At 44.6% G+C, this 12,027-nt stretch overlaps 1 non-coding gene across 1 annotated transcript; it reads left to right on the top strand.

The window, feature by feature from the left end:
• Positions 1-5,548: 5,548 nt before the first annotated feature.
• Positions 5,549-5,655, top strand: LOC113259293 (U6 spliceosomal RNA). Its single transcript, XR_003317541.2, has one exon. It is a non-coding gene; the product is annotated as a U6 spliceosomal RNA (small nuclear RNA).
• Positions 5,656-12,027: the final 6,372 nt, after the last annotated feature.

Here is a 12,027-nt window from a genome sequence, read left to right as displayed (position 1 = left end):
CAGTTAAAAGGAAGTATGGATACATGCTACCACATGGATGAATCTTGAAAACATGCTAAATGAAAGAAGTCCATTAATAAAGATCACAAATTGTATGGTGTCATTTATATTAAATGTCCAGATAGACAAATCCATAGAGACAGAAAGTAGATTAGTGGTAGTCAAGGGCTAGGTGGAGGGAAGAGTGGGGAATGACTGATAATAGGTAAAGGGTTTCTTTTGGGGCAGTTATGAAAATGCTTTAAAATTACATAGTGGTGGGGCAGCTGGCTGGCTGAATTGGTAGAGCATGCAACTCTTTGTCTCAGGGTCATGAGTTGAAGCCCCATGTTGGGTGTAGAGCTTATGTAAAAAAATAACAATAAAAGTACATTAAAAATATAATTGGATAGTAGTGATAATTATAGAACTATGTGAATATACTAAAACCCACTGATTGTGCACTTTAATAGGTTGAATGCTATGATAGGTCAATAAAGCCGTTAGACATTTCAAATGATTTAAAACTAAATAAAATTAACAGTGTGTTTACTCAGTCACACGAACCCCATCGTAAGGGCTCATAGCTGTATGTGGCTAATGACTCCCATATTGTACAGCACAGAGCATTGCAGAAAGTTCTGTCGGACAGCCCAGTGACTGCAGGATGACAGCGGCAGAGAGCCTGGGCGGGCACTGCACACCTTCCCAGACATCTTCCTGCGAGGACTGTAAGTGATGCATCAGTGCAGTGCCTACTTCTTGGGATGAAGCTGATGCAGATCTCTCTGTGTCTGTATGGCCACCTTACAGGGTGCAGTACTTGGCTTGGTTGAAAAGCTGCATGTGAGCAGGGTCCAGTGTGCATGTGGGAAAGAGATGAAACAAACATACCAAAACATCAGGTGTAATGATTTTGAGGAAGGGGAATATGGGTCATCATCTTGCTTCTGGCTATTTGTAGTGGAGGATGCAGCTAGAGTTCTTGTCTCTCTTTCCCCCCACCCCATCCCCTTCATGGTCCAGGTGACATGGTTTGAATTCCTAGAAACAGCCAAGCCTCTAAAGCTATAGCACTTTGTTTGGATTTCCTCATCCCATGAACCTGTTAAGATGATTTGAGCTGGGTTTGTATAAGTCAATATTGGTGAGCACTGGGGGCTGGGTTCAGGGGCTTCATTATACTAGTGTCACTACTCAAAAAAAAAAAAATCCCATTGACACAGTGAATGGTGATCAGCAGTATTACGGGATGTAGAGGTTCAGAAATGCTCCAGTTAACTTGGCAATGTCCCAGGGGGGCTTTTTAGGAGAATGTTGTAGAGAAAAGCCAGAAAGCAAAGAGGAGAAGTGAGGAGGGGGTGTTAGGAGTGAGGAGGGTGGAGGCATCAGTACAGATGTCTTTTCTCGAAAATTTTGGGGGCTTAGGAAACAAAGAATAGTAAGTGAAAGGAGTTTTGATTAAGTAAATTGTCTATAGTCTCTTTCTCTATATTTGAATTTTTTTTCACTTAGAAGTAATAAAAGTTGAAAATTGGAAAAATAAAGAAGAGTAGAAAGACAAAAACAAACCATTACCCACTGTTCTGCTGAGAAAAGACACCATTAGTGCTTTTGTGGGTTTTCTTTCAGTCTTTATTCTTTACCTGTTTGTCTCTACATATCAGAGTCTAGGCACAACTTTGTAGTCTGCTTTTTACACTGTGTATTATTTCCTGTGTTGATAGCATCATATAATAATGATAGCATCATATAATGAGAGTATCTCATTGTCTCACTGTATCTCATTGTATAGTAAGTCATTTTTCCTTTTGGGATAAACTGAGGGAGTGAAATCCCAGGGAAGGGGACAGTAGAGGGACAAGGACCTCTGTCCAGGTTGGTGCTGGAAGGAAGGAGTGAGGCCTGGCCTCGCTTGAGGAGTTGTGTTGGAGGACAAGTGAAGGATAACTGAAGACAAATTTTGAGTTTGAGAAGGTTGCTGTTGAAAAAAATCATGTCAGAGGGCCTCTGTAAAGTAAGAGAAAATTTAGAACAGCTGAGGCGGAGAATTTGGTTGGGCGTTGACAAGAAGTGGGTTGAAAGGGTTTTCTGAGGAGCAGTGAGGGAATTCAGCTGAGCCTGGGATTACTTGAGGCCAACTTTTCCTGAATTAATCAGCCACTGAACTCCCTCCTGATTAAGAATAAGATTGGGTATGGTGTTCCGGCTGAGTCTGCTACACTGGTTAGAATCCTTAATGATGGAGGTGGATGGCTTTGTGGTTAAGGCGGGCTCAGGGAAGCTGCCTGGATCTGAATCCTGGGTCTGCCATTTACTGGTTGTGTGGACTTTGGCAAATTACTTAACTTCTTTGTGCCTTGATCTCTTCACCTGTAGTATACATAGTGATATTAATATCTATTTCTTAATATTTGTTAGGATTAAATGGGAAAATCTATGTTACGCATTTACAACAGTGCATGGAACGTAATAAATATCAAGTATTAGCTATTATTATGATCGAGTTGGTTGCAGGTAACAGAAACTCAATACAACTAGATTAGGGAAAAGGAAGGATTGATTAACTCTTATAAGTGAAAAGTATAAGAAACCAGGCATTGCTGGGTCCATTTTGTTCTCTGGAATATCTTGAGACTTCACTTCCTTCTGTGCTGGTTTACTTCTCAGGCAAGCTGTCTGGAAGATGACCACCAGCTTCTCTGTGCTTACATCCTATTAGCTGGGCAATGCCAGCAGAAGATAGGGAACCTTTCTCCTGAAAGCTCCAGCAAAGGGTTTTGGAGCTGCTTCTTACTGGCCTGACTGGTGTGTTCCCAGCCCGTCGGTGATCTGACTACTGTGGCCAGGGGAATTCAGTGCTGTCATTGCCCAGGCCTGAGACACACTTAACCTTTAGAGCTGAATCACAGGGTCTGAGGGTAGGATGGTACCAAAAGAAAATGAGGTGCTTTTATCAGAAGACGGATAAAGGATACTGGGCAAGCAGAAGGTCATTTCCACTATACCAGCGGAATGGACAAAGTGGAGGACTGTGGAGAAGGCAGGCAGGCAGGCAGAAAGAGAATGTGTGCTGGGTGGTGAGGCTACAAGGTGAGTGTGAGAGCGTCATGGAGTGTGGTAGAACAGTTTCCCAGAGTGTGTTTCACTGATTGCCAAGTCAAGCCAGTGTTAACAGGGGGTTTTGTGACAAGGGTTCCATGGAGGAGGAAGTCCGGGAAATGCCAGTTTCTATACTATGAGATTTTTCTCACTTTTAACATACTTTTTTATGTGGTAATTCTCAGGACAGAGGTAAGGATCTGTGATTCCCAAGCATATTGGACTATGGCGCCCTTATTCAATGGAGCATTTTGTGGGATTAGTATCTGTGGACCACATTTTGGGAAACATGGTAGAAGAGGATGGTGATGAGGTTGGGGAGTAGCAGAAGAGACTTTCTGGAATGTTCACAGGGGGACAGTGGCCTGCAGGTGGCTGTGGGCACTGAGAAATAGACCCCTTCTCAAGCATGGAGGCATAAGGGAAGGTGGGGAGGGTGGGGATGTTGAGGAGTGCAGGAACTGGCAAAGCGGTCTGTTGAGCAGAGTGGCGGGGCTTGTATGGGGGGCCAGAATTGGGGGAAGGACAAGATCTCAGGTGGGACAAGACTGGAGTTGGGGGGAGACCCCCCCCATCTCTTAGGATGCTTGAAGCTCTTTTATCCAGCTTGTTTAGGTCTAGCATTTTAATCAGAACATGGTCACTGAGCTGGATTTGGGAAAATTGGCTTCTCAAGAAAAGTGTGGGTAAGTCATTTAACCGACTGTGGGTAAAGCTGAATCTAGAGGACTTTGGGGCCAGGAGAGCCTGAGGAGTTGATGGCACAATGTTTGGCAAATTAGCAACAGAGCTCAGCAGTAGAAAGGACTGAGTCCTCCCATCACACAGCAGGGATTCTGGGGGCACAGACTTTCTCCACCTCTCCTTCCTCTCCCTGTGCCTTCTGATTTTTGTTTGTTATTTTATGTTATGATTTTGGCATTCTCATGGACTATACTAGTTTAAGTTCTCTTGTAACCCCAGTTTCTCACATTTCCTAGATTTTGCTCTGTAGTTAACTGCATTCGGTTTTTTCTGCCAGGTCTTGTACAGCACAGCCCTTGTACTCACAAGTTCTTCTTTTTACCTCTTTTGGATTCATTTATGGGTTGGCTAGATTTTATCACTAGGAAGGGTTTGATGGGTACTACCTTTCTGAGAACTTCTCTGTTGTCTTTATACACGATGACACCTCGCTGGGTTAATAAAAATTTTGGTTCCCATTCTGCGCACCCCCACCCCTTGAACTCTGTAAGAGTTATTTTTCCATCTTCTGACATTGACTGTTGCAGAGAGGAGCACAGAGGCAGCCTGTGTCCCCGTGTAGCGGACTTGATTTCTCTGCCCATTGGAATCTTGACTATTTGAGTGAATTATTCTGAGAGGACAAATTACCCTTTGATCTGCAATTTCAGGTCTTCCTTTATTTTAGAACATTGTCTTCTCTTATATATTTGACTTCTGTTTTCTGACTAGTTCTGTTGCTGTTGTTCTTTTTTTTTTTTTAATTCCTATTTCCCTCCTCTCAGCTGTTGCTTCTTCTTCTTCTTTTTTTTTTTTTTAAGATTTTATTTATTTATTTGACAGAGAGGCAGTGAGAGAGGGAACACAAGCAGGGGGAGTGGGAGAGGGAGAAGCATGCTTCCTGCTGAGCAGGGAGCCCGATGCAGCTCGATCCCAGAATGCTGGGATCACGACCTGAGCCGAAGGCAGATGCTTAACGACTGAGCCACCCAGGTGCCCCCTGTTGCTGTTGTTCTTAAAGAGATGGGGTATGTTCTGGGGCTTGGTTCCCAAGGGTCTCATCGTATTCTTTGTGTAGATTTCCTCTGGGAGCCAGGAGCCATGGGCTTGAAGCTGCTCCTGCCACTCCAGCTCTTACTTGCCATAGGGGTCAGGTATAAAATGGCAGAGTGCTCTATGCATTCATACATGGGCTCTGAGCAAAGCTGGCCACCCCATCGCCTCATTGCCACGTTTGATGGGCTACCTAATAATTGGTACCGTTTGTTGAATACTCCTGTGTGTTCCTTTTTCAAGGATTTTTGTTGTAAAGGGAAGGAGAGAAGTGGGGTGGTCTTTGGAGGGAAAAATGGGGTTAGGGAAGGCTATGTTTTTTTCTTTAAAGAGCTTGTTCGTGTGCTGACAGGGGTGATCCCATAGAGAGGAGGAACATGATTCTTTGGGGAGAGAGAAAAGAGAGCTGAAGCCGTGTCCTCGACTAGGCAAGAGGGGGTGGATTTAAAGCACAACTGGGAAGATAGGCTATAATTAGACGTTTAACTGAAATCTGGATATCCTGTACTTACAGGACCCTCCGGGCCCCACCCCCTAGGAGGGCAGCAGCAGGTCTGGGGAAAGAGCCTGAGGCTTTGCCAGAGAGAGACTAGATCCCCCGTGGCCCTGTGCTTCAGCAGAGGGGCCCAGGACAGACTGGGTCACCCCTCTGAGACTCGGTTTCCATCTCTTGTAAAATGCCAATGACCCCAAGCTCGCCTTGGCAGCACGTTTACTCAAATTGGAATGATACAGAGAAGATTAGCATGGCCCCTGCACAAGGATGACACACAAATTTGTGAAGTGCTCCATATTTAAAAAAATAAAATAAAATGCCAGTGATCCCAAATATTAAAGAAGTAAGTATTAAACAAGACAATGCAAGCAGAACATTCTGCAAGGAAAATAAAAGTGATTTCAGTTCCATCATCGAGAGATAACCATGTTTACCATTTTGATATATTTGTGTACGAGTCTTTTTTCCACTTATGCAAATACATACTTGAAAACAGTATTCTTTATATACTGTTATGTTACATGCATTTAGCACTTAAATGCATTAAGGACAATGTTCTGTGTCATTAAATGTTTTTCTATAACACCATTTGAAAAAGAAATGTATGTAGGTCATTCCAGCGGAAGGACTTATCGGACTCTGTTTTAAATAGTTCCTGATTGTAGACAGCATGTCAGTTGCTCCTTAGATGTGGCCTGTCCCCTTTAACAATTTAATTGCTGCCCCCGTCGAAGACATGAGGGCAAGCTTATCAAACAGGAGGAAGCTGTGAAGTTGAGGGAGAGATGTTGAATGATGGAGTCGAGATGCAGGGGAGACCCTGACTGGCAGGAAGAATGGGCTGAAACAAGCAGGAGAAACTGACGAGGGCAAACTGTACTGTCTGAACAGTGGTAACAGCTCACCAATCTAGACCGCACGTATGGGCATTAGGGGAGAGCTGATGAATATCATGTGACAAAAAGACAGTGAGGTTGATGTGATGTGGTTGCCCCTCAAACTCATGCAAAACAACCCAGTAACCTCAGGTTGCGTCAGTTTGAGTGCAGTGTCCAGACCATGGGTCAGTGGAATGTTGATAAGCTGGAGCTCAAACAGAAGCTGTTCGGGCTGGTGAGTGATCTAGACCACGGCTGTTCACTAGAAATAGAATATAAGCTCACTCACTCTACTACCGATATATCCTCTACCAAAATTTAAAAATTTCTAGTTGCCAATAATAGATTTTAGGTAACCCAGTGTATTCAAAACATGTTCATTTTAGTATTAATCAATGCAAATAAATTGTTAATGAGATATTGCAACCTTTCTCCCACCAAGTGCTGATTCTTTGAAAGAAATCCAGTGTATATTTCACACTTCCAGCCCATCTCAATTCACATGCTTAATTTTCAATGGTTAAAATAAAAAAGAGTCCTACCAAAACAATAAATTGTGCTTAATGGGAAAATATTTAATATTTTAATTTTAATTAAGTTTAATTAAATTTAATTATAATGCTTTATAGTCTTTTTTTAACTTACATTTTAAATAATTACAATTAAATGAATAAAAACGGAGCTCCTTACTTGTACTGGCAACGCCTCAAGTACTCTGTAGCCACATGTGGCCAGTGGCTACCGATATCAGATGGCGCAGTCTGTGCCCTGAGGTTCCTGCTCCAAGTGTGGTCTATGTATTGGCAGCATCCGTATTCCCCAGGGGAACTTGTAAGAGGTGCAAGTCTCAGGCCATCCAGACCTCCTGAGCTGAAGTTTACATTTCAAGTTCTCTGGATGATTTCTGTGCTCACTACAGTTTGAGAAGCAGTGGTTAGATGTTGGGCCATGATTTGGGGAACATCTGAAGCAACTGGGTATTATTTTGCATGGAAAAGGGAAGCCTCCAGGAAGCTGTATAATGACCTTCATGTATTTAAAGGCCTGTGTGTGGAAGGTGAGGGAGATGTAGTCCCAAGTGGAAGATTGCAGGTGGAGGTGGGGCTGGGGTGGGAGAAAGGAAACCAAACTTTTTAAAGCTTCCATAGTTAAATATTTTACTGAATCCTTTTTTTAAAAATTATTTATTTATTTGAGAGAGAGAAAGTGAGAGAGCAGGGGGTGGAAGGGCAGAGGGAGAGAATCTCAGGCAGACTCCATGCTGAGCGTGGAGCCCAATGTGGGACTCGATCTCATGACCCTGAGATCCTGACCTGAGCTGAAAGCAAGACTCAGTTGCTTAGCCAATGGAGCCACCCAGGTGCCCCTCTCACTGAATCCCTGTAACAACAGAACTGGACTGGGAGGTAAATCAGATGATCTGAGTTGGCCACGTCACTTCTCTCCTAATCACTGTGCATCCTGGAGGAAGAATTATTTGGCCACTCTGAGCCTCAGCTCACTGTCTGTATGATAGGGAAGATAATCACCCCCCTCTAGGGCTCACGTGAAGACCATGGGGACAAGGGCCATATTTGCTGTATTCACCACACCATCTCTGGGCTTGGCACAGACTCAGCCCACAGTAACGATTTCTTTGTACACTGGGCAAAGCTCTGATTTGTGAACAATGGCCAGGACTACTACTAGCAGGCTTGTGGTTTGAGGTGACAGGTTGTGTTTTTCAGTAGACACGATGAATCCGGCCCCTGCGCTCCTTCATCTCACTGAAAGCCCGTTTTTTATTTACAGTCTCAATTGATCTGGATCGATCTATCCTCAAACCTTTTCATCAGGAGAGTGAAAACAGAAAAGCAAGGAGGGGGGCGGTCTGGGTTCCTCCACCTTCCCTTGCTCAGTGGACAGTGATGGGCCTCTGGCCACTTTTCTATGATTGGGGCAAAATATCTCCAGACATGGTACCGGGTCACTCCAGAGAGGGAGGGTAAACCTAGCCCATCAGAGCATTTCTCTGCAAAAGACCTCATCACAGATTCACTAAGCCACATCTGTGCTTCTGTCAAGTAAACAAAGAATATCTACTGCTCTCAGGCAGGCACTAACATTAGCCGAGTGAGGGCTCTTTGGGGACTAGGGAAAGGAGGTTCGCATTTGAAAATGAACCACTGTACGTGGATTTATAGCTCTGCTTTTCCGATGGAGAGGGGGAAATATTTTTCTCTGGGAGATTAGAATTTACTAGTGGATTCAAGTGTAACTTTGGAGAGTGGCAGAGGTATTAGATGTGGCAGTATCACAGTATTGTTTTATTGGCAATTAGATTTCAAACTGGCACAAATGTATGAAAATAAGTCTCAATTATGGGCCTGTGAAGTTTCTCCACCATCTGTCAACAGTTTGCTCCTTATGCCGCAACATGTGTACCTTTGGAGCGGAAATGATTTAATAGCCCAAGTGAAGAGGTACAACTCACCAAATTATATTGGAGTTTATAACCAATGCCTGCATTTGTGATTTCTGATGCAGAGAAAGCAAATTTAAACTTGTATGCATGCGTGCATGTGCGCGTACACACACACAGACCTTTCAGGGTCTCACAGATTCACAACTGTCAGAGATGGCAGGTACCTTCAAAAGGAGAGAGCCCAACTTCCCCACTTTACAGTTGTGAAAAGTCAAGATTGGCTTGTGGGCCAATCTGGCTTTGGGAGTCAAGCCCAGGACTTTGTTTTATTGGTGGTCTTAGAGCTAGGGAGGGGTAGCCTGGATTGACTGGTGTCTGGGCATGGGGACAAACACAGAGGAAAACAGAGAGAGAGAAGGAGAGGATGGGCCCCAATAATATTGTTTGCCCTGGATCCATCCCTGCTTCAAGCTTAATGCCTGGACTTTCTGTTTAGAGGAATCCACAGATTTCCATGTTCTTTATCAAGCGCATCACTTCTGACAGAAGGTGTCTTAACTGATGAGTTTGTTCCTGGGAGCTATACGTGAAAATCTCGAGGGCCTTTGGGACCTGCTGCTTGTGTAGAGTGTGAACCCCAGGAAGCCATGTTTATCTTGGCCATCATTGCTTTCACAGAACCCAGCACCGTGCCCGGCATGTGGGAGATGCTCAGTAAATATTCGTTGAATATCTTGTAGCAGGCAGGTTTTGCTGTATTACAATGCAGTAACAAACAGCCCCCCAATTCAGTGGCTTGTAACAATGGTTTATTTCTCTCTCATAATTTTTGTCACTTAGGATGGCTGCATCTCTGCTCCACATACCTTCATCCAAGGATCCAGACTGGTGGAACAGCCTCCATCTAGGACATGATGATCTCATGGCAGAGGGGAAAAAGGACAAAGGCAGCACCTTGTGGTGGCTCCTAAAGTTTCTGCTTAGATAAGGTACTCGTCACTTCTTGTCATGCTCTGTTGGTCCGTGCAAGTGACGTGGCAGGGGGGTGTACTCCACCCACAGCAAGACCCTGCATGCCACAGGTCGGAGTGGAGACATTATCAATCCTCTCACAGGTTGGGGAGTGAATAATGTGCTACAGTAATACTGGCAACCACATAAAGAGAGGCTATGGGAACACAATTAGACATTTTCTTGTGAAATTGAACATTCGAATGTCCGCTGAGCCGGCCGTGCCCCTCCCAGGCGTACACCGCAGAGAGCCTCTTGCATAGAGGCATCACATGTGTGCAGACACGTGCAGAAATGTTTGTAGCAGCATGTTTAGGACGGCACTGGGCCCTCAGCAACTCAGACAACGGCAATGTCTGTGGCCAGGCGAAGGGACACAGATGTCAGGATACACTTTTACACAGAGGAATAACGTGCAGCAATTAAAATGGACAAACCTCAGCTATTTGGAACAACATGAATGCACCTTAGAAACGTAATAGTAAGTGATATATGCAAGTCTGTAGAAGACTATGCAGAGTCTAACTCCAATTGTGTAATTCATTTATATGTGCGAACCGTGCAAGGAACCATAACGGAATGATAAACACAAAAACTCAACACGTGGCTATTTTGTAGGGGAAGGATGTGGATGGGATAGGTGGATACAAGTTAGTGGGGATGTTCTAGCTCTTGGATGGTGAGTTGAGGGGTGGTCGTTTTAATATACCTTTTAACTTATGTATGTTGTATTTATCCTTTTTATTCTCTATCAGATATGCTCAAAATATAGTTAGAATGTAAAAATAACAGCTAGAAAAGGAAATAATTTTAAAATAGACAAAAGTGATTATGGAAAACAGTTGTCTTAGAAAAACATGATTCCTAGAGTCAAATTTGGCGAAATACATTTTGGGGCCAAATTCAGGGGCCCGGAAGAGAAGGGACAGGCAGTGAGCAGGGGCAGCTCAGATCACCAGGTACCCCCGTGCCTGGGGGAGGATCTGAGTCCTCCTTGGCCCCAGTATCATGCTTATTAGGCCATTTCAGGGACTGAGATACCTGGAGGCGTCATGCATATGGGCATGAACGCTCCAGGTCGACAGAGGGAAGACTACCATTGGGGATGAATGCATTGCCTGTTGGGTTTGTTCAAATGGTGTTCTGATTTAGTGCTCTGTCACTGAGAATTTGGTCCTGTGTGGGTGTACAGAGAAGGTTCCATTTTTGCCTGGTCAAGTTGAAGAGGCCATACCCAGATGGCCGGTGAAGTTGGCCTCCACTCTTGATCACCCCCAATGAAGCTGCATCCTGCTGGAAAGATTCCCCTATCTGCTTTCCAATCTTAGGGCAGGAGAAAGGACCTGCAGATCAGAGATTCTGGATCTCTACCCAAACAATCCAAGAGCACCTGCCCCCAGGTGTCTCACCAGTGGGCAGACAAGTCATGGTCCTGAGGGAAGTGTGCCTTGCCATGGGGATTCCAGGGGCCCAAGTGGAGTTCGGGTGTATTCCCTCAGAGGGAGGGAGAGAGAAGGGGGCTTCAGCAGCATTCAGAACACAGGTGAGACCCTACTCAACCTCTGAGGGAGCGGAAGCCTGCCCACACTGGCCCTCCCTGAACGTCCCTGATCACCTAGGGGGCCACGTGAAAAATCTGCTGTCTCTGCTCTTCCTGGGGCCATGCTTGAGATCTCTACACATTCAAGCTTAGTTAGCTCATTTTTGTTTGATTGCTTCTGTTTGCAAGTAACAGAAACCCAGAAAAAAAATGGGGATTTTTGTTCAATACATTTAAACTGGAGTAGGTTCAGCTTTACATGAACCTTGGTCCTGAATGAAAACAACAACAACAACAACAACAACAACAACAACAACAGTCACGGAGCCCTCTCTCTGTCTCTACTGACTTCTTGGCTCTGCTTCCTCGTGTTGGCTTTATTCTGGGGGTGGTGGTGGTGCTTCCCGTACATCCCAGCATTCTCCCAGAAGCTCCTGGGGCTCTACTGAGGTCCATGGGGAAAGAAAGAGCTTCTTTGTCCCTGATCTCAGAAACTCTGAGATTGATTCTGTTGGGGCTGGCTCGGCCACATGCCTCTTCCTCAGTCAATCACAGTGGCTGGGGAATGGGATGCACTGATTGGGGTAGCCAAGTCACATGATGTCCTTGGGGCGGGAGATGGAGTCAGCCTCCGCAGAACCTCGTGGCTCTTTCAGCGGAAAGCAAAGGCCATGAGGGAGCAGGAAGGGGGATTGAATATGCAGGGGTAATCCAATGTTAGTCATTTGGAGGAGCTCTTTACACCTTGAAGATGATAATGGTTCATATGCTATATTGGTGGTTGTTTACCTTTTAAATTTATGTTACTTTTTAAAGCGTAACCATGGACTTCTTTTTAATT

This window comes from Ursus arctos, unplaced genomic scaffold (assembly GCF_023065955.2).
Source record: "Ursus arctos isolate Adak ecotype North America unplaced genomic scaffold, UrsArc2.0 scaffold_7, whole genome shotgun sequence".
Lineage (NCBI taxonomy): Eukaryota > Metazoa > Chordata > Mammalia > Carnivora > Ursidae > Ursus > Ursus arctos.
Note: the sequence above shows the minus strand (reverse complement) of the source record. Positions and strands in the feature narration are given on the sequence as shown.